We start from the raw sequence: 21480 nt of genomic DNA, 5'->3' as shown, positions 1-21480 counted from the left end.
GGAGTCTCAGCTTCACTAACAACTTTTGCTGGGCTCCAGGTTTTCATGATTAGATCCTGTACATGTACAGATTCTCCTTTCAACAGCTCGGGTAGGGATTTAGCATATTTGTTGAAGTGTTGCTCTCCTATTACCTGTGCTTCAGTGAGTTGTTGTCTCACTTCCTCCTGGTCACTTGAAGGTAGTATTTTGCTTGGCAGAGTACTCTTATATTTTCTTCCATTTAACAGCTCTGCAGGTGATTTCATCTCAGCCTTGAGAGGTGTGGATTGGAGTGACAATAAGGCCAGGTTTGGGACTTCCTTCGTCTCTTGGCATTTCACAAGTTTTGACCGTCTGGATGTGTCTTTCTATAAATCCGTGTCTCCATGGGTAGTGTGGTGTTGAGGTGATGGTGCTAAACCCATACTGGTCAGCGAATTCCTTAAATTCTCTGGATGTAAATTGGGTGCCATTGTCACATATTAACCTTTCAGGAATCCCTTGCTCAGCGAGCGGAACTCTTACTGCTGAGATTATTGTTGTGGTTTTCAAGTCTTTCATCTTCTGGATAAAAGGGAATTTTGAGTAGTAGTCTGCGACTATGAGATACCATTCTTGATTATGTGTGAATAAATCGACTCCTACAGTATGCCATGGTCTGGGTGGTACTTCAGTAGCTATCATCTCCTCTTTCTGTTGTGAGTTTCTGTACTTCTGGCATACATTGCAATATAGACACCATATTTTCAATATCTTTGTATATGCCTATCCAGTACACAGCTGATTTGGCTCGGAGCTTACACTTCTCAATTCCCATATGGCCTTTGTATATCTTTTGGAGAAGTTCTTCCTGCATTGTTTTGGGTATGATTACTCTGGATCCAGTTAGCAGAACACCATCTTCTAGTGAGATGTCATCTCTGATTGACTAGTACTGCCGTATTGCTGGCTGTGTGTGCTGTATCCTATCAGGCCATTCCTGGATCACTTGCTGAGATAGCATCTGTAACTCATCTTTGCTGGTTTCATCTCTAATTTAACTCAGTTTCGGTGGTGTTGCATTCACTAGGCGATGAATCTTTATCCCTAGATCTTCTATCTCTGTTTCTCCTGTGGTGACAACCAAGATAGGGTGTCTGCCAGTACCATTTCTCTTCCTGGCTTATATTTCAGAGTGAAATCATAACTCTGAAGCCTCAAGAGTAACCTCTGCAGTCTTGCTGGTGCTTTACATAGATTTTTCTTGTTGATCTACTCCAATGGACGATGATCACTTTCGACTGTGAACTTCCTCCCATAGAGATATGTGTGGAACTTCTCACATCCATACACAACTGCCAAAAGCTCTCTCTCTGTGTTGGCATATCTTGTCTCAGCTGATGTCAGAGCTTTGGACGCAAATGCTATTGGCTTTCCCTCTTGTACCAGGGCTGCTCCCAGTCCATTTGTGGAAGCATTTACTTGTAGAGTGACAGGTTTCTTTCTGTCGTAGTACGACAGACTTGTCTCCTTGCATACTACCTTTTTGAGTTTGTTGAAACTCCTGTCATGTGACTCTGACCACTGGTACTCTACATCTTCTTTCATCAGCTCCTGCAGGTTTGCCGTGCGTTCCGACATGTGCGGAATAAAGGAGCTCATGCATTGTATCAAACCAAGGAAACTTCTCAACTCTTTCTTATCTCTTGGGGCTTCCATCCCCGAGATGGTTGAGATTCTTTCAGGCCTCGGCTTAACTCCATCAGGTGTGTACACCATCCCGAAGAACTGACATTCTGTCACTTTCACAATGCATTTGTCTGCGTTTAGCTTAATCCCAGCTTTCCTGGTTCTCTCCATGGCTTCATGTAGATGGTTGGCATGATCTTTTCCATCTACACCATATATCTGGATTCCATCAGCTATGCCGACTGCTCCTTTGCATCCCCTGTATGTCTCATCTTCTTTCTGTTGGAACACATCCTGGCTCACTTTGAAGCCAAAGGGTAGATGCAGGAATTTGTACCATCCAAAGAGTGTGTTGAGTGTTATCAACAGTGAAGATTCTGCATCTAGCTTCACATTCCGGTAGCCATTTCTGGCATCAAGCTTGCTGAAAACTTTTGCCCCTGCCAGTGCTGGTGTGATTTCTTCCAATGTTGGAACATGGTAGTGATCCCTCTTTATTGCTTGGTTAAGATCTTTGAAATCTAGGCAAATTCTTAGGCAGCCATTTGACTTCTCTCTCACCACGATGGAATTTTCCCAATCTGTAGGCTCTGTGACTCTGGCGATCACCTTCTTTTCTTCCATTTCTCGGAGCTCTCTTTCAAGCTTTCCTTTTAGCTCTACTGGTTCTTTACGTGGGGGATGAATCACTGGTTTCATCACTGGGTCAAAATTTTTGAAGCATTCAACCGTCTCATCAAAACGCTCTGGATACATTTGTACCAGATCTTCTTTGCTTCTTATCTGAGGGTGCTTTTCAACGGATGAACTATCTTCAACCCTCAGTGTCACCTCCTTCACTTCATGGTTTACTGAGATAATCTGCAGCTCTTCACAACTGCTCAACCCCAGGATAGCTGGACCATCTGTTTCTGTGACATAGAACATTCAGTTAACATCTTTTCCTTTGTGTGTCCCTCTGATTTGGGTTGTTCCTAGCTGTCGAATCTCAGTTCCCCTGTATGCCGTTAGCATGACGTTGTTTGGTTTCCTTGGATAACCATTTTTCTCCAAATTTTCAGGAAAGATCTGCTGGTATAGTCTGAGCGGAATGATGTTACTCTGCGCTCCAGTATCAATCTTCAGATTTATCGTTGTGGGCTTATTTCTCAGTCTCTTCCTGATCTGAATGGTTGTGTGAATTTCTTTTCTCTGGGAACTGTCACATCCAGACATTTCATGCAATTCTATGGTTCCTATGTCTATCATGTTCTGAAACCCATCGCCATCTTCCAGGGTACAGATGTTTTGGTTTCTTTCACTATTCCTTTGCCCTATTGCTCTGGCTCTGATGACTCGTCTACAACATTCTTGCCTTGTTCTGCACATCCTTTCCCAGTGATTGTTTGTTCCACAAGCTCTGTAGATTGATCCATATGCGGGACATTTCCTTCTATCTGTCAGTTCATGGGGTCATCCACAGCTCCTACACGTCTTTCTCTCTGTTTGATGTACACCAAACAACAGTTGTTGCATCGACCTTGCTCCCTGAATCTTGGCTTAACTGAAAGCTAGCCATTTGGGATGTCAGAGTCTTCATCTGTCTGCTCGTGGCTTCATGTGCTCTGGCAGTGTCTATCGCCTGCGATATTGTGAGCTTGTCCTGTCCGATTAGAGCTTTCTGTACTTCAGTATGTGCAGAACCCCAAATGAGCTGATCTATCAGCTGTTCATCTGTGTCCTTAAATTTACATTTTCTGGCTGCATTTTTCAATCTTGCTACAAAATTGTCAATAGGCTCACCTAGTTCCTGTCTGAAGCCTTGAAATTCATATTGGTATATCCGATTATTTGATTTTGGCTGGAGATGGGTGCTGAATCTTTCAAAAATGTTGTCTGGGTTTCTGCTGTCCTCTGCTTAGGTCCCAGCTGTTAAATAAATTTAATCCTTTATCTCCAGCCCACAGAAGGATATAGCTGACCCTCTCCTCTTCACTAGTGCCTTTTAAGAAACTATTGAATGCCAAATTGCACTTTTGTTTAAACTTCTCAAATGCCTCCACAACATCATCAGCTCCCCAATTCATTATGGGCTGTAACAGTGCATTCATTCCCATCCTGGCTGAACTTTCGATCTTTTTTTTTAGAGTTTGCGCACAAGTCACTCAGTTTTTCTGTCTCTCTCTCTGGCACTAATTTGGGTCACTTTTCTCATTCTGATGCTTTTAAAAATGTTGTAGATTTACTCACCGACACTCACTGCCACCATGTTTTGTCTTTATGTTGTTTCTGGTTCCCAGATGTTGGAAAGAATCACACTTTAAACTTGGAAAAGTCTGGAGTCAGTCTGGTTTATTACAGCACCATTCTTTGTGCTGTAGAACCTGATTCCACTAATTCTTGTGTTACACATAACATGACTCCCCAGTGCAGCTGTGAATGTGCCCCCACCCCCTCCCCACTGGAACAGTTAAACATAACAACTAGTTCCTAGCTAATTAGTTCCTAACACTTTACAGATAGTACAACAATATATACATATATAACATCCCTCTTTCTTTAAAACATAATGCCCCTATGTCAATATAACTGTCAATATAAATAAAAAAGATTATCATCCGATTTGTAGAAATAATCTGAACCCCTTTTTAGAGTCTTTTATAGCGTGCATTCTTTCTTTTTTTATTATTCACTGTATCACTTGGGTGGTAAAATGTTGTGCCTCCATCTTGTAGATTTGGCATTTGTTGCTCTCAGTGGTGAGTTGGCACGCTGTACAGGCGATGCTGTTTCACTTGCTGGTGATGTTGTTAATGTCTCGCTGGATAGTGATGTCTCTGGTGTTGTTGATCTTTTCTGTTGTTCCAGCTCAGGTGTAGGTCGAATATGGATTCTGTTCTTTCTCATTTGGTTACCGGTTTCAGTCTCAATGATAGATGAGCTTGGAGTCTCAGCTCCACTAACAACTTTTGCTGGATTCCAGGTTTTCATGATTGGATCCTGTACGTGTACAGATTGTCCTTTCAACAGCTCGGGTAGGGATTTAGCATATTTGCTATGTCCAGAAGAGCCCTCCGCATATTACCACTGGCAGAGGGATCCCGGTGTGCCCCCCGCCCCCACCGCCGCCTCACGGCGGGCCCTTCATCTCCATATGCAGATTGCCACTAAATATATTCAAAATAACTTACCTGCAGTCCCACGACGATTTTACGGGCCTCTGTTCGGCCTTCGCGCGCCTTTGGAACTCTGCACGGAGTTCCGAGGCGAGAACCTGGTGGGGAGGGGAGAGTAATAAAAATTTCAGGTCGGAAGGGGTGGAGGAGCGGGGAAATCAATTTTTATTGGATGTGGGGATAGTGGGAAGGAGTTGAAGAACAAAAGATTGAAGGTTGGGAGGAAAAGTTCGGGTATTTGAAAAATCAATTGATGGTCAGTTCAGGCAATTAAGGGGGGGGTTGGGAAAGGGCCTCCATCACTTACTTTTATAGTTAATAAAAATCAATTATGTTTTGCCTTTAAAAATTAAAATTAATTGTAAGGGCTTAAAGCCCTTTAAAAATGGCACCGGCACCTGCACGGTGGCACCGGACGCTGCTGCCAGGAACGCGGAGGCCGCCCCTACACGTCATCGGGGGCGGGTACTCTGCCCCCATTATTTAAATGAGCCCCTGTGGGAAATATCGTTCGGGTTCCTTGGCAGCCACTGAAGCGGGTTCAAAGGGCGCTGCTGGGGAGTGCAGCGCCCGAATAAAATTCAGCCCAAGGTGTCTGTGCTATCTTTTTAAAATAACTCAGGGTCTGCTTTTTGGGCTTCAGCTATGGAAGGTCTGTCATATATTTCCCCTAAATCTCCAAAAAAAAAGTTGCAGGCAGCCAGACCTCTGAGTCATCGGGCAGATTTTCTGGTTTAGCTCTCTTTGCGGGAGCTTGCTTGGCAATGGCCCTTGTTACTGCACAGGCAGGAAAGATTCCAGGGACTTCTTCCTGAATTTGTGCTGTCTTCTTGACCTCATTTGGCTGCTTTAATATCACTGGGGTTGCAACAACTTTACCTCCAGTCAAAACATTGCCGAGTAGCAAGTCTATGTCGGCACAGGTAGACTAGGGCCCAGAAACCAGGTTGCACTGCAAGTGGACCCGATACAGGGGCACAGACATTTATCCTTCAATTCCTTTTACCTGAACCTTCACTTTTAGCGAGCTGTCTGGTGGGAAGATCATTCCTTTACCCAGCTTACAGGATTGAATAGCCCTGGTGTCTCAAAGCAGGACAATGGGTTTACTTGCCTCACCAGAGGGGTATGGAGACACCGTTCCTTTTAAAACAAAATCCTGATAGCCTTCAGGAATTTTCACTACTCCTGTACCGAGGGCAATATTCTATGTGGAGTTCTTTCCCACGGCCAGGGCCACAGTCGAAGCTGCCAGTCACCCTTTTCTTTGTTAACCTTGTGCACTCCTACAAGATTAATGGACTTTCCCTTTAACTTCCAGCAGTAAGCTTTGACATGCCCTGTTTTGCTACATTTTCTTTCCTTACTGGTGGAGGGCTTCTTGTGTGTGCTCTTTTGTTTCTCTGTTGCCTACACTCCATCATCACTTTCCCACTTTCTGCCCTTTCTGAACCATTGGGAATTATCGTGAAAGGCTACTCCCTGAGTAAAGGGTTTATGTGTGAGATCAAAGACATCTGCCATGGCGCGGCTTCCCTCATCCTGTGAATTATTTTCTTCTATGTGGGTTCTTATACTACTTGGGATGCTATTTTTAAACTCTTCAAGCAGCATCACTTCTCTCAAATTTTCAAGTGAGGGTTCCAGCTTGAGAGACTGTATCCAGCAATCAAAAGCCATATGTTTGATTCTTTTGAATTCAAGGTAAGTCTGTGTGGGTCTTTTCCAGGTGTGTCAGAATTTCTGTCTATATGCTTCCAGTACCAGCTCATATGCATTTAGAATTGCAGTTTTAGTTTGTTCATAGTCAGAAGAACTTTCTTCTGATAACAGGGAAAAAGCTTCACAAGTCCTACCCACGAAGTCGCCCTGTACAAGGAGAGTCCAGAATTCTTTCAGCCATTTTAGCCTGGTAGCTATTTTCTTAAATGAGATAAAAATATGACTCAACCTCCTCCTCATTACATTTTGGCAGTAATCTTGAGTGTCTCAGCACATCAAAGTTTTGCTCTGAATTGGATATAAGGGCCGGAATTTTACCCCACCCGACGAGCGGGATGATGGCGGCGGATGAGTGGCGTAAAATGGAGCAGGAGGTACCGGGACACCTTCCCGACCTGCTCCCACCTCCGCCGCCACTTTATGCAGGGCGACGGCAGCGATAAACAGCCTGCCCGTCCCAGACCAATCAAGGCCTTAAGTGGCCACTTAACGGCCACTTAAGGACTTTCGCCCGCCTCCATGCGGATTTTATGCATGGCAAGCGGGCTTATTGGAGCCAGGAAATGCTGCCTAACAAAACCAGGCGGCTTCCGAGTGTCCCGGGTGGCCCTCAGGGTTGAGTATCCTGTGCCCGATGGAGGGCCGGCCCCACTACCCCAACCACCCCCAAAACCCAACGCCCCCTTCCCCCCAGTCGACCACCCTTGCCTCGCTGGGGCTTGACCGATTACCCCTGGCGAGGCAACCAAAACTTACCTTCCTTCCTGGCTCCCAGGCATCTTCCATTCATGCTGGGCTGCAGTCCCAGCAGTGGCCACCGCTTTAGGTAGCACTGCTGGGACTAAGAGCTGCTGGCCCGCTGATTGGCCGGGACTGATTACGTGGGACATCCTACCTCAAGTGGGTGAACGTCCCGCCTCACACCGATTGAAGCCTGGGGACCCTCAAAATACCCGTTGGATCTCCAGGCGAGTCGGATGCGGTGGCCGGCTTCCGTCCGCTAAGGGTAAAATTCCAGCCAAGGTTTGAGTGACTAGCAGCATTTTCATTTTGGGTTTGCAGTCTTGGTAACTCAAACATTCTTGCCGCTTCCTCTCTTTGCATCTCCATTTCCTCTTTTTCTTTCTGAAATTGCATCTCATTCCTTGTCAACTGCAACTTCATCTCTTTTCAACGGAATTCTAGCTAGAGCTATTCTTTCAGACTCTGATTCCATGCTGTCTTCTTCGAGCTCAGTGGTAAGTTCAAAATGGTTGGCTAGACTTTTCACCAGTTCAGGTTTCTTTGTTTTTTTGTCTGAAAATGATTCCCACCTCTGTAGCTAAGCTGTTTAAATCTTCAACACTTCCTGCTCTACTAACTCCTTAGCATTGAATTTGGCCATCTCTTTTGTTTCTAGTACCATAGAGAAAAAGCAGAAGAAGTGCTGTTGGGGATGGTTTAAACTAGATTGGCAGGGGGATGGGAACCTGAGCATAGTCTTAGATAGGACAATTTCAGGGCAGGGAACAGGACACAGAAAATTAGCAAAATTAGCGAGTGACTCTGAAAGACAGAAGAAGCAAAGGTTAAAAAGTGTGAAACACAGGAACTTGGCAGTGTTAAAGGGTATTTATTTAAATGCAAGGAGTATAGTAAATGAAGCCAATGAGCTGAGGGCACAGATAGACACATGGCAACACAATATCGTTGCTATAACGGAAACTTGGCTTAAAGAGAGGCAAGAATGGCAGCTCAACATCCCTGGATATAGAGTTTTCAGGCATGATAGAAAGGGAAGTAAAATAGGAGCGGATGTAGCCTTATTAGTTAAGGAATCAATAACAGCTTTGAGGAGGAATGATATGCTAAATTAATCATCAAACGAGGCTATAAGGGTGGAGTTCAAAAATAAAAAGGGGGCAGCTACATTACTGGGAGTGTACTATAGACTCCCAAATAGTTAGAGGGAGATTGAAGAACAAATATGTAGGCAGATTTCTGAGTGCAAAAACTTTTATTTATTTTTTTATTTATTTTATTTAGAGATACAGCACTGAAACAGGCCCTTCGGCCTACCGAGTCTGTGCCGACCAACAACCACCCATCTATACTAACCCTACAGTAATCCCATATTCCCTACCAACTACCTACACTAGGGGCAATTTACAATGGCCAATTTACCCATCAACCTGCAAGTCTTTTGGAGGTGGGAGGAAACCGGAGCACCCGGCGGAAATCCACGCAGACACGGGGAGAACTTGCAAACTCCGCACAGGCAGTACCCAGAATGGAACCCGGGTCGCTGGAGCTGTGAGGCTGCGGTGCTAACCACTGCGCCACTGTGCCGCCCTGGCTCACAGTAAGGAAACCGAAAGTCAAAGTACAATTTTGGTTAAGTGGTAAAACATGAGATTTTCTTTACACCCCGATACTGTGTAATGGGAACATGTGCTGAACTTGAACCTCACGTGGCAGACTGAGTATAGGAACAGGTGTAGGCCATGTAGACCCGAGTATGTGCCACCATTCAGTTAGATCATGGCTGATCTACAGCTCAACTCCTTTTTCCCACTTTTGGTCCATACCCCTTGACATCCTTACCTAACAAAAATCTATCAATTTTAATCTTGAAAATTTCAATTGACCCAGCACCACAGCATTTTGAGGGAGAAAGTTTCAGATTTCCACTATTGTGTGGAAAAACTGCTTCCTGATTTCACTGTTAAATGGCCTTGCTCTAATTTTAGACAGTTTTATGATTTCCATTTACCAAGGCAGAAGATGGGATTTATTGGAAGTTCTATCACTTTATTAACTATGATCAAATAAAGTACATAAAAGATTAATGACAGCTCAAAGCTACAACTTCTTCCTGTGTCCTATAGTCTCATTAGCTATAACTACAAACAAACACTTGCACTTGCAATTTGCTCAACTAAATCTTTTCCAGAGCTCAACGCTTTCACAGTACATTCTTACACTTTCAGTAGTTTTTAGATTAAAAATTCAAAGCTTGGATCAAATGCTAGATACTTTTCTTATTCTCAAAACAGAGTAAAGAGCTATCATCTGGTGGAAGGAAAAGCAGAAGATAATGGACTGTTGCAGTTTTAACCACATCACTGATGTTAAGACTTGGCAACAATGCAGGATGGAATGGAAATTTTTTTGGGTTGGCAATTAAGTAGGTCAGGTTCATACCTTCTCCTCCCACTGAAACCATGCAACTGTTAGCTTTCAAGCCACCTTTCTGCATAATCATGTTGGGCACCTTCCCTGCCTTTTTGTACGTCGACCAATTTACACAGAGAAATGCAGAAATTACTTACCATAAATGTCAATCGCACAAGATACATGAAATAATAGTTTTTCAGAATTTGATCGATGAGTACAGAGAAATCAGTAGCCATTATAGGACAATCTCTGTGTTAATTCACCAAGACACAAGAAAATAGCAAAGTATTTAGGGCAACGCAAAGATGCTTTCTGAAATCCTGACTACAGTTGGATCAACTTCTCTCCCAAATTAGAAATTTGGTCTCGTTAGCACATACCTACAAAACATACTTTTGATGCACAATTTGTGGCACTCCGTGGATATAGAGTCTGTGAGAATTCTGTCTTGCTTTTCTTCACAGTCACTTGCATTCTCTCCCTAATTCTGCATCTCAATCATCTCACCCCTCATCTAATTGACAAAAACAACAGGCAAGAAAATAGGTGAAACAGTAAATAGTGCAGTCATTAGCTGGATTTACTGCATTGGTATCAATATTAGAGGAGTGGGAGTCAAATAAAGCAAATATGCTTCAATGTTGCATGGCATATTTAATTCATTATCTGAAATTGCTTCCAGAACTGTTGTCACCAGGCAAAGGTTCCCCAGTACTGCATTCTAGGACAATATATCTCAAAATGCTCCTCCATGCTCAACTAAAATATGTACAAAATCTGGGAATTGCACATTCACAGCTCAACTGGGCATGCTATGAAAGTAACACATTTCCAACTGACTGAAATTCCACTGATAACACTAAATGTACCAATACAGTTGCAAACCTGGGCAAGACACAACCAATAGGTGCAATGTCACATCGGTGTAAGCACTTTCGATAAAATCTACTGCAGGAAATAATACAATCTTGGGATTCTAATGCATTTTAAAAATTCAAACTGCATCACTTCCCTGCCACACTCTCCTTCCATCTGGGTAAAGAGAGGCTAATAGGGCCAGAATTCTTGGTCTTGATTGTTATTAGCTATCCCAGTGGAGGTGCATGTCGGAACATCCCTTGAGCATGGGACTGCTTCAATATATAACTTCTCAGCACTAACTGACTTAATTACACAAGATAAATGGCGACTTGGGAAAGGTGTGGAAGGCAACCATTTCTGTGAAACCGTGCCACAAGAAGAAGCCATGAGGGGATAATGTTGGTAGAAAACAGAAGAAAAACTAAAAATATGGTGCAGCAGCAATAAATATCTCCTGTACACTAAGAGCCTGTCACATGCTTTGAATCCATCGCAGCATTGAGTGCGGGCACTGGCAACAATGAACTTATGGAAGACAAAACCATGCTTAAGTCAACAAGCTTCAATGCTGTGGAAAAAATGCTTCTTGAGTGATAATTTTAATTAATAATCTCAAATTGGCACTAGTCCATGTTTACCTAATGTCCACACGTGCACACCTCCAGCATGGTGGCTTCTAATTTCAATCAGACATAGGAATCTTGGCTGATTTTCTCAGTTTAATCCAGAGGGTCTGAGATAAATTTTACCAAGACCCTGCTAAGATCTGCTACCTCAGCACACAGATTTCAGAATCTGGGAGCTTCTTGATCAGCAAGGTTCACTACAGTAAGTAAACCTGCTGTTAATCAAGAATGCCATATGACCTCCTATGAGCTTTGAAATAAGGCACATGGCTGGGGCCGAGGTCAAGAATATTTAGTATTTAGCCACGCTATGACATAACTGGGAGTGTCTGATGCTGGACATGAATACTCAAAAATCAAACAAGACTGCACGTGTGCAACAGCATCCGATATGAAGTTAAAAACTGAGTATTTGGTTGGACTCCCACCAGCATAAACCACTGTCAGACAAAAATATTAAATCCAGATGTGGAAACAGTTTTTAGGACAACAGTAATACATGACCATATGATTAAAATAATAAACATCGGGAAGCAGTTAAAGGATGCAAAACAATGTCAAGCTTCAGATAGCATGTGTATATATCATGAAGGTTGTCATCTGATTCACCTTGACTGATAACAGCCTTAAAACTTCTCCACAACGTTACGGCCAGGTGATAAGTGGTAGAATGGTTCCCCTCTCTTTCCACCTCTTGGTCAACCACAGCAGGTGTTTTAAAAAGAATGCGCTTGTCAATTTATTGAGTGTCTAACTGTTTAACTGCTATGACTGTAAAAAGACACACAGATGGGTTTTCTTGTAAGATTTAAAAAGAAAAGGAAATAGTGTTTATTGTTAATACCCGAAAAATATAAATAAAAATACCCTCCAACTTATTACAAGCAGAAATAGTAGGCTAATTTGTTTAAGAGTGTGCAAAAGAAAGTCAAATACGAATCCTGTAGGTTGATGCATTGGTCGGTTTCAGGCCGTGTGCAGTGATTTTGCCTGGATTCTGCACAGGGATGATTTAGGCTTGACGGACATTCTCTGTCGTTTCCTCTCAAGTTAGAGCGAGACAGGAGCGACCACGAGTCTCTTCTCGCTATTATCCCCTCATGGTCTGGTAGATTCTGATTCCCTCTGGAGAACCAGTCTTTTCCGAAAACAAGAGGTTAGCTTGCTATCACATGACCTCTATTCCCAATCTAGCCAGTTACCAAATAGGATTACAGCAAACTGGGAAACCCTCATTCTAGGTCCATTGTCTAAAGTGATGGGTTTAACTTGATCAGCGCACATTTACCTGAATAAACAGATTATGTCTGAATGTCTGTGAGCAGTTCAGGTAATGAGTCATTCACACTTGTCTAAACTGATTGTTCTAGTGGTTCACTTTCAGATAGCCTGGCTCCTTTCTGATAGCTTTGCAATTTGCATGGTGAAGTCAGGTAAATGTTCAGCCATATTACCAACTGCTCTTTAGGCTATTTAAAAACAAAGTAATTCATGACAACGCTACTTCATCGGACACGTCATCAGGATGCGCCGCGGTGCGCACATGCGCAGATGGTCTCATGCCCCCTGCGCATGCGCTGCGGTCCGGCTTACCAGGACCGCTTTGCGCATGCGCAGACGACGCGGTACGCACACGGTCTCCTCATCTCTTACCGCTGTGCGCATGCGCAGATGACGTCATCGCGTTACGTCATCTTCCTCGCCGACGCGCCAGTTTGGCCTCTGCGCATGCGTCAAAGCTTCGGCGCGACTTTTTGAAAGTGGAAGGAGGGGAGGTTTCGTCGGGCATTTTCTCGCATTTTATCTGAATTATTTATTCGTTTAGGAGACTTGCTTCATTTTTATTTGACACAGGAGATTGTTCCAAGGTAAGTTGCTCTGCCTTTGCAAGTTGCTCTGAAAACATTTCCATTGGCTGGGCCACCGCATGTTCTCCAGTCCCTGTTGTGAGTTGCTCTGAAAACATTTCCATTGTCTGGGCCACCGCATGTAGCAGGATGAAGGCACAGTGACAGTGATTTCTGGCGCCAAACAGTACACACTGCAGATAAATGATGGCCAGGCTACCTGCAGCTGCATCTTCTCCATTCAGACTTTGTTGCCCTGCAAACATGCTGTTGTTGTGCAGAGGCATCTGGGTCTGCCTTTGGACAGGCTCGTCCCCAATTGTCGCTGGCGTGCATCTCAGACACCAACGACGACAGGCATGGCTGCTGCCATTGTGATTACAGAGGAACAGCCAAGGCCCCTCAGCCACAATGAAAAATACCGCTTGCTTTCAGATCAATTGTACCAGCTACAACAGGCCATTCTGCAGAGTGGAACGGCAGCATTCATGAGGAGACTGGACTGGCTGCGGCAACAGACTCTCCGCTGGCAGCAAGGACTGGCTGATGAGATGGAGCCATTTACTATGCCCAACAATTGCCCAGAAGCACCTTCGGATGGAGGTGGCCGCGCGCTGGACATCAGTCACGTGTCACAAACCCTGGATCCTGAGCGTCTCACCCCCTGGCCTAATGATCTGATGGACCATACATATGCCTGCCTGTTCAAATCTCCACTTCCCCTACCTGCCGTACCCTCTCCTTGCTGCTCAGTTACACAGTCACCTGCTCCTATACCCATCAGGGCAGTGCACATGGACACACAGTCACCTGCTCCTACACCCATCAGGGCAGTGCACATGGACACACAGTTACCTGCTCCTACACCCATCAGGGCAGTGCTCATCGGCACACAGTTACCTGCTCCTACACGCATCAGGGCAGTGCTCATGGACACACAGCCACCTGTTTTCCCCATCCGACGTTGAAACAACCATGCAGAGCCTTGTGAGACTCCGCAATTGCCAGTTGCTGCCTGTCAAGCAGAGAGGGCGTCCAAAGGGGTCAAGCACTTGGGGAACATTCAGCAAGAAGAGACTGAGCACTAAAAGAAACAAGCATGCCGTGTCCAGTGGTAGCATCAATGTGAATGCTCTTGCTGTGAACACAACTGGGGATAGTAGTAGGCAGGATTAAATGGGAATGGATGGAAAGACGCACGAGTAACATAACCACTGGCAGGGAACTGCCGGGCTAAATGGCCAGCTTTATGTTCATAGCCCAAAAGAAATGTGCTTCTTTTCCAGCACCCTCACATCATTCATGTTTTCCCTGAGAGCAGCATTGAACCATCACGAGATAGGGGCAGTAACATCATCCTGCCTCCTACAGCTGAGGTGGGTACTAAGTGATTCATTGGCGGTGTTATCAGTACATGCCTTTACCGCAGAACACAAAGCATTCTCAACAGTAATTTCATTGGAGGGAGGGAAGCTCTGACACTCATGTTCTTTCCTTATTTTCTTTCATGTAAAACGTGCCCTTGAGAAAACAATCCTTGACACTTAAGGACGGCATTCAAGCAAACGAGGCAGTGCGGGAGAGGACGCAAGGATGTGCTGATTCCTGCATCTGAGGTGGGTAATAAGTGCTTCATTGGTGACGTTATCAATTGGTGCCTTCATTGCAGAACTTAAAAAGGTGTGCACAACAGTAATTTCAGTGGATGGAGGGAGGCAAGCTCTGACTCTGATTTGCTTTATTTCTTTTCATGTAAAACATGCCGTCGAGAAAACAATCCTTGAGACTTAAGGTCAGCATTCAAGCAACGAAGGCAACTAGATCATGCTGCGGAGCTCATCACGATGTGGAAAGGAACATTGCATTTATGGATGAATTGGGAATGCACATTGGGATGCGCTTGGGGAACATTCACCAAGAATAGACTGAGCTCAGACTCTTGTGACTTTGCCTTCTTCACATGGACAATACAGTAGTGGAATAGAGAGCCAAGCGTTTATTCACCACAAGGCTCTCCAGGAATAATCTCTTTAGCTGTGCATAGCAGAGACTCGGCCTGTCTGTCTAACGGGAATGCTGGACACAACACTCATGTATCCATGCACAGCAGTTCCTCGGATACTTAATGAACTTAATAAAACTTTTCAATAATTAAACCCAGAATTGTTGAGGTTTTGTTTTGCATGCTGTTTCCCGACTTTGCAACTGCACTTCAGATATTCAACTATGGTGGAGGGGTAGAGGGAGGGGTGGGTGAAGAGGGGGAGGGGTGGGTGAAGAGGGGGAGGGGTGGGGAGAGGGAGCATGCAAAATGCAGGGACCAAACAGTTTCAATGCCTGAAGTACTGTGGCGAAGTAGAGAAAGCAACTGGGTAGGGGAGAAAGCAACTGGATTGGGCATCCGCAGCTGGAGGGAACGGCTGAATGGAGAGGGCCGGAAGCGAGAGGCCGTAGAGAGCCGCGGGGAGCGAGCGTGCGAAGACCTTGGTGTCACCGGATCCAGGGACTGGCCAGTAAGTCTTTTGCTGTTGTGTTTATGGCGCATGCACAGAAAAAGGCACTCCTCTTCCGTTCCGCTGCTCCCCCCCCCCCCCCACTCTCTCCCCTTCCTCCCTCTCCCCCCAGCTCTCTCCCTCCCCCCTTCCTTACCCCTCCCTCTCCCTCTTTCTCCCCCTCTCCCTCTTTCTCCCCCCTTTCCCTCTTTCTCCCCCCTCCCTCTTTCTCCCCCACTCCTTCTCCCTCTTTCTCCTCATCTCCCTCTTTCTCCTCCTCTCCCTCTTTCTCCCCCCTCCCTCTTTCTCCCCCCTCCCCCCTCTCCCTCTTTCCCTCCCTCTTTCCCTCCCTCCCTCCTCCCTCTTTCCCTCCCTCTCCCTCTTTCTCCCCCCTCCCTCTTTCTCTCCCTCTTTCTTCCCCCCTCCCTCTCCCTCTTTCTCCCCCCTCCCTCCCCCTCTTTCTCCCCCCTCCCTCCCCCTCTTTCTCCCCCCCTCTCCCTCTTTCTCTCCCCCCTCCCTCTCCCTCTTTCTTCCCCCCTCCCTCTTTCTTCCCCCTCCCTCTTTCTCTCCCTCTTTCCTCCCCCCTCCCTCTCCCTCTTTCTCCCCCCTCCCTCTTTCTCCCCCCCTCCCTCTCCCTCCCCCACCTCGCCCCCCGGCACCGCTACCGCTGGTCTCCCCACGCTGCTCTCCCGGGCCCCCGCGCTGCTCTCCCCGGCCCCCGCGCTGCTGTCCCTGGCCCCCGCGCTGCTCTCCCCGGCCCCCGCGCTGCTGTCCCCGGCACCCGCGCTGCTCTCCCCGGCCCCCGCGCTGCTCTCCCCGGCCCGCTCCACTCTCTCACTCCGGCCATTGTATTCTGCCACGTGTTTGTCAGGTTTCATCTCTGTGATTCTTTGAGCAGCGCCATCTTTAGTCCTGGCAGCTGCTGCAGTCGCAATCTGTGACGTTTTCGTGGCACATGCTGTATTTGCGCATGTGCCAAAACAGCGCCACCTACCGATCGCGTTGTCAACAATTGCGGTCATTTAAAAATACTGTTTGTCAGTCCTTTTTTAAAAAAAACTTATCCTGTGGTTTCAACCCACTCAATAAATGTAATTTTTAATTAAACTTGGTTTTATAACAACCACCTAATCAGAAATTTCTGTTATTACCATTGCTAACAGAAGATCAAGTTCAAAAAGCACACTACATGTTGGCAGATGGTCCTCATTCTGCATTGCTGGTGTTACAAACCATCAAACTCAACACTGCCATGAAGACAAGCAGAGTGAAATCGGAAGTAACAGTGTTTGAAGGTAACAGTGCATCAGCCAATAAGGTCCATACAAATAGTAGAAAAAGGCTCTTTATCTGAATGTGCAACGCATCCACAATAATAGAGATGAACTAATGGCACAAATAGATATAAATGGTTAAGATCTCAATCACCATTACAGAGACAGAGTCATAGAGAGATACAGCACTGAAACAGGCCCTTCGGCCCACCAATTCTGTGCCGCCCAACAACCACCCATTTATACTAATCCTACATTAATCCCATATTCCCTACCACATCCCAACCATTCTCCTAACCACCTACCTACACTAGGGGCAATTTATAATGGCCAATTTACCTATCAACCTGCAAGTCTTTGGCTGTGGGAGGAAACTGGAGCACCCGACGGAAACCCACGCAGTCACAGGGAGAACTTGCAAACTCCACACAGGCAGGACCCAGAACCGAACCCGGGTCGCTGGAGCTATGAGGCTGCAGTGCTAACCACTGTGCCACTGTGGTTACAACATGACCGTGATTGGGAAATAAATATTCCAGTGTAGACTAAATTTCGCTAAGTCAGATAGAACGGAAAAGGAGGACGACTAGCCCAGACAGGAAAAGATGACATAAGGAAAGTAGCAAGAAAGGATCTTGGCTCAGAAGATCAGGAAACAGAATCAGTATGGGTGGAGATTAGGAAGAGCAAGGGTCAGCAGATGCCGGTGGGTGCAGTTTATAGGCCCCCTAACAGTAGTTATACTGTTGGACAGAGCATTAAGCAAGAAAGCACTGGAGCTTGTAACAAAGGCATTGTAAAATTATCAGGGACTTTAACCTTCACATTAATTGGACCAAATTGGCAAAGGTGATCTGGAAGATGAGCTTGCAGAATGCTTTTGTGACATTTCCTGGAATACGTTGTGGAACCAACTTGGGATAAAGCTATTTTAGACCTAGCATTCAGCAATGAGGCAGGGTTAATTAGTAATCTCAGTAAAAGATCCACTGAAAAAAGCGATCACAATACAAATGAATTCCATATTAAGTTTGAAAGTGATATACTCCAGTGCAAAAACTCTAATCGTAAACTTAAAAAAGCCAATTACGAAGGTATGAGGGGAGAGCTGGCTAAGGTTATTGGGTAAATAGATTAAAAGGTATGGTGGTAAATAAACACTGGGCAACATTTAAAGAAACAATTCGAAGTGTTCAACAAAAGAATATTCAATTAAAAACTCAGCAAGAAAGATCCATCTGCAGCTTACTAAGTTACGGATAGTATTAGATAAGAGAGGCTTAAAATTTTGCAAAGACGAGCATTAAGCCTGAGGACTGGGAGCATTTTAGAAAGCAGCAAAGGGCCACATAAAAGTTGATAAAAAGGGGAAAAAAATAGAATGAGAGTAAACGAGCCAGGAATATAAAAACAGACTGCAAGAACTTTTAGAAGTATATAAAAAGGAGATAGCTAAAGTAAATATTGATCTCTTCAAGGCAGAGACAGGAGAGATCAACATAGGGAATGAGGAAATTAGAAGCATTGAAAAAAATATTGTGCCTGTCTTCCAACTAAGACACAAGTTACATACACAATAGAGTGTAACCTAGGGGCGAATAAGAATGAGGAAATTAAGGTAATTGATCATCAGCAGAGAAAAAGTACTGGAGAAACTTAAGTGATTAAAATTCAACAAATCCCCAGGACCTGATGGCCTACATCCTACACTTCTCAAAGAGGAGATAACTGCAGAGATAGTGGATACACTATTTAGGACAATAACAGTTGGGGATTTTAACTACCCAATATCAACTGGGATACAAACAGTGTGAAGAGCACAGAGGGCACAAAATTCTTGAACTGCATTCAAGAGAACATTTTTAGCCAGCACGTAACAAGCCCAACGAGAGGGGGCGCAATTCTAGATTTAGTCTTCGGTAATAAAGCTGGGCAAGTGGATGAAGTAACAGTGGGAGACCATTTTGGAGATAGTGACCATCATACAGTTAGTTTTAGCATAATCATGGAAAAGGACAAAGATAAAACAGGAGTTAAAGTTCTAAATTGGGGGAAGGCAAATTTTATGAAACTGAGAGGTGACCTGGCGAAAGTGGACTGGATACAGCTACTTGAAGGAAAATCAGTGGCAAACCAGTGGGAGGCATTCAAGAGTGAGATACTACGGGCACAGTGTAGGCATGTCCCCACAAAGATAAAGGGTAGTACTGCCAAATCTAGAGCCCCTTAGAGCTTACAGGGTATGTTAAAGCAAAAAAAGAAAGCTTATGACTATCACAAATATCTTAATACTTTAGAAAGCCTACAGGAGCATAGAAAGTGCAGGGGTGAAGTAAAAAAGGAAATTAGAAAAGCAAAGAGAGGACATGAAAAATATGGCAGGTAAAATCAAGGAAAACCCGAAGATGTTTTATCAGTACATTAAGAGCAAAAAGATAACTAAGGAAAGGGTAGGGCCTATCAGAGATGTACAAGGGAACTTATGCGTGGATGCAGAACATGTGGGCAGGGTTCTTAATGAGTTTTTTGTCTCTGTCTTCACAAAGGAGAGAGTTGATGCTGACATTGTAGTTAAAGAGGAGTGTGAAATATTAGATACAATAAGCATATTGAGAGAGGAAGTGCTTGAGGGTCTGACATCCTTGAAAGTGGATAAATTGCTAGATCTAGATGGATTGCATCCCAGGTTGTTAAAGGAAGCCAGGAGGAAATAGCAGATGCGCTGAGGATCATCTCCAAATCCTCACTAGATACAGGCGAGGTATCAGAGGATTGGAGGTCAGCGAATGTTGTACCATTGTTTAAAAAGGGTGAGAGGCTTAAGCCAGGTAATTGTAGGCCAGCCAGTCTGACCTCGGTGGTAGGTAAATTGTTAGAATCTATACTGAGGGACAGGATAAACTGTCACTTAGAAAGGCATGGATTAATCAGGGATAGTCAGCATGGATTTGTTAGGGGAAGGTCATGTCTTACTAACTTGATTGAGTTTTTTGAGGAAGTGACAAGAAGGATTGATGACGGTAGTGCAGTGGAAGTGGTTTACATGAATTTTAGTAAGGCATTTGACAAGGTCCCACATGGTAGACCAGTCAGTAAAATTAAAGCCCATGGATATAGAGGAAGGTGGATCCAAAATTGGCTCAGTGACAGGAAACAAAGGGTAGTAGTCGACGGATGTTTTTGTGGATGGAAAGCAGTTTTCAGTGGCGTTCCACAGGGCTCAGTGTTGTGTCCCTTGCTGTTTGTGGTATATATTAATGATTTGGACTTAAATGTGGGTGGCATAATTGGGAAATTTGCTGATGACACAAAAATTGGCCCTGTAGTTAATAGTGAAGAGGAAAGCCGTGGACTCCAGAATGCTATCAATGGTTTGGTTGAGTGGGCGGAAAAGTGGCAAATGGAATTCCATCCAGAGAAGTGTGAGGTATTGCATTTGGGGAGGGCAAATAAAGCGAGGGAATATACAGTAAACGAGAGGATATTGAGAGGGGTAGAAGAAGTGAGAGACCTTGGTGTGCATGTCCACAGGTTCCTGAAGGTGGCAGGACATGTGGATAGATTGGTGGAAAAGGCATATGAATTGCTTTCCTTTATTGGCCGAGGTATAGAGTAAAAAAGCAGGGTGTGATGCTGGAACTGTATAGAGCGTTGGTTAGGCCACAGCTGGAGTATTGTGTGCAGTTCTGGTCACCATATTACAGAAAGCACATAATTGCACTGGAGCGAGTACAGAGGAGATTTACAAAAATGTTGCCAGGGCTTGAAGGTTGCAGCTATGAGGAAAGAGTGGAAAGATTGGAAAGACTAGAATTGTTTTCCCTAGAACTGAGGAGGCTGAGGGGTGACTTGATTGAGGAGTACAAAATTATGAGGGGGCTAGATAGAGTGGACAGGAAGGACCTGTTTCCCCTGGTGGGGAGGTCAGTTACCGGGGGCACAGATTTAAGGTGATTGGTAGAAGGATTAGAGGGGGCATGAGGGGAAACGTTTTGATCGAGAGGGTGGTGGGTGTCTGGAATTCACTGCCAGGAATGGTGGTGGAGGCAGAGACCCTCAATTCTTTTAAAAGGTACCTGGACATGTACCTGAGGTGCTGTAACCTGCGGGGCTATGGACCAGGTGCTGGAAGGTGAGGTTAGTTTAGGTGAATAGTTTATTCGGCCGGCGCAGACATGATGGGCTGAATGGTCTCCTTCTGTGCTATGCTTTTTCTATGGTTCTATGGTTTCTAATACAAGAAAACCTGTTTATATTTTCACAATTTTAGAGGTCTATTTTCCTCCTATTTTCCAATTTGTTACAGCCATGTGTTGTAACATGGGTGGTTCCCACTGTTCAACTCCCCACCTGGCCGCAGCAAATGCATTTGTATTATGAGTTTAACCCCTTGGTGTTTATTTTTCAAATAACCAGACAGCGACAGATTTACTTGTAGGTTTTTAAAAACAGAAAGTCAATTGATTATTGATCAATATACCTTATCCCATAATTGTTGCAACCACAATCACTCACGCATTCGCTCGCACACACACACACGAAGAAACAGAGGAGGGAAAGAGGTAGGTGGGTTTTTTGTGGGGAGAAGGGTATACCTGTTGAATTCTCTTGAGACTGAAAGTCCAGATAGTTGCAGACCTGTGGTGATTGTAGATTTTTCTCTTGTTCTGTTGAAGTTGCTGGATCACTCCTAGCTA

The sequence above is a fragment of the Heterodontus francisci genome, chromosome 1 (genome assembly GCF_036365525.1).
Source record: "Heterodontus francisci isolate sHetFra1 chromosome 1, sHetFra1.hap1, whole genome shotgun sequence".
In the NCBI taxonomy this organism is placed as follows: Eukaryota; Metazoa; Chordata; class Chondrichthyes; order Heterodontiformes; family Heterodontidae; genus Heterodontus; species Heterodontus francisci.
This window is presented reverse-complemented; position numbering follows the sequence as displayed.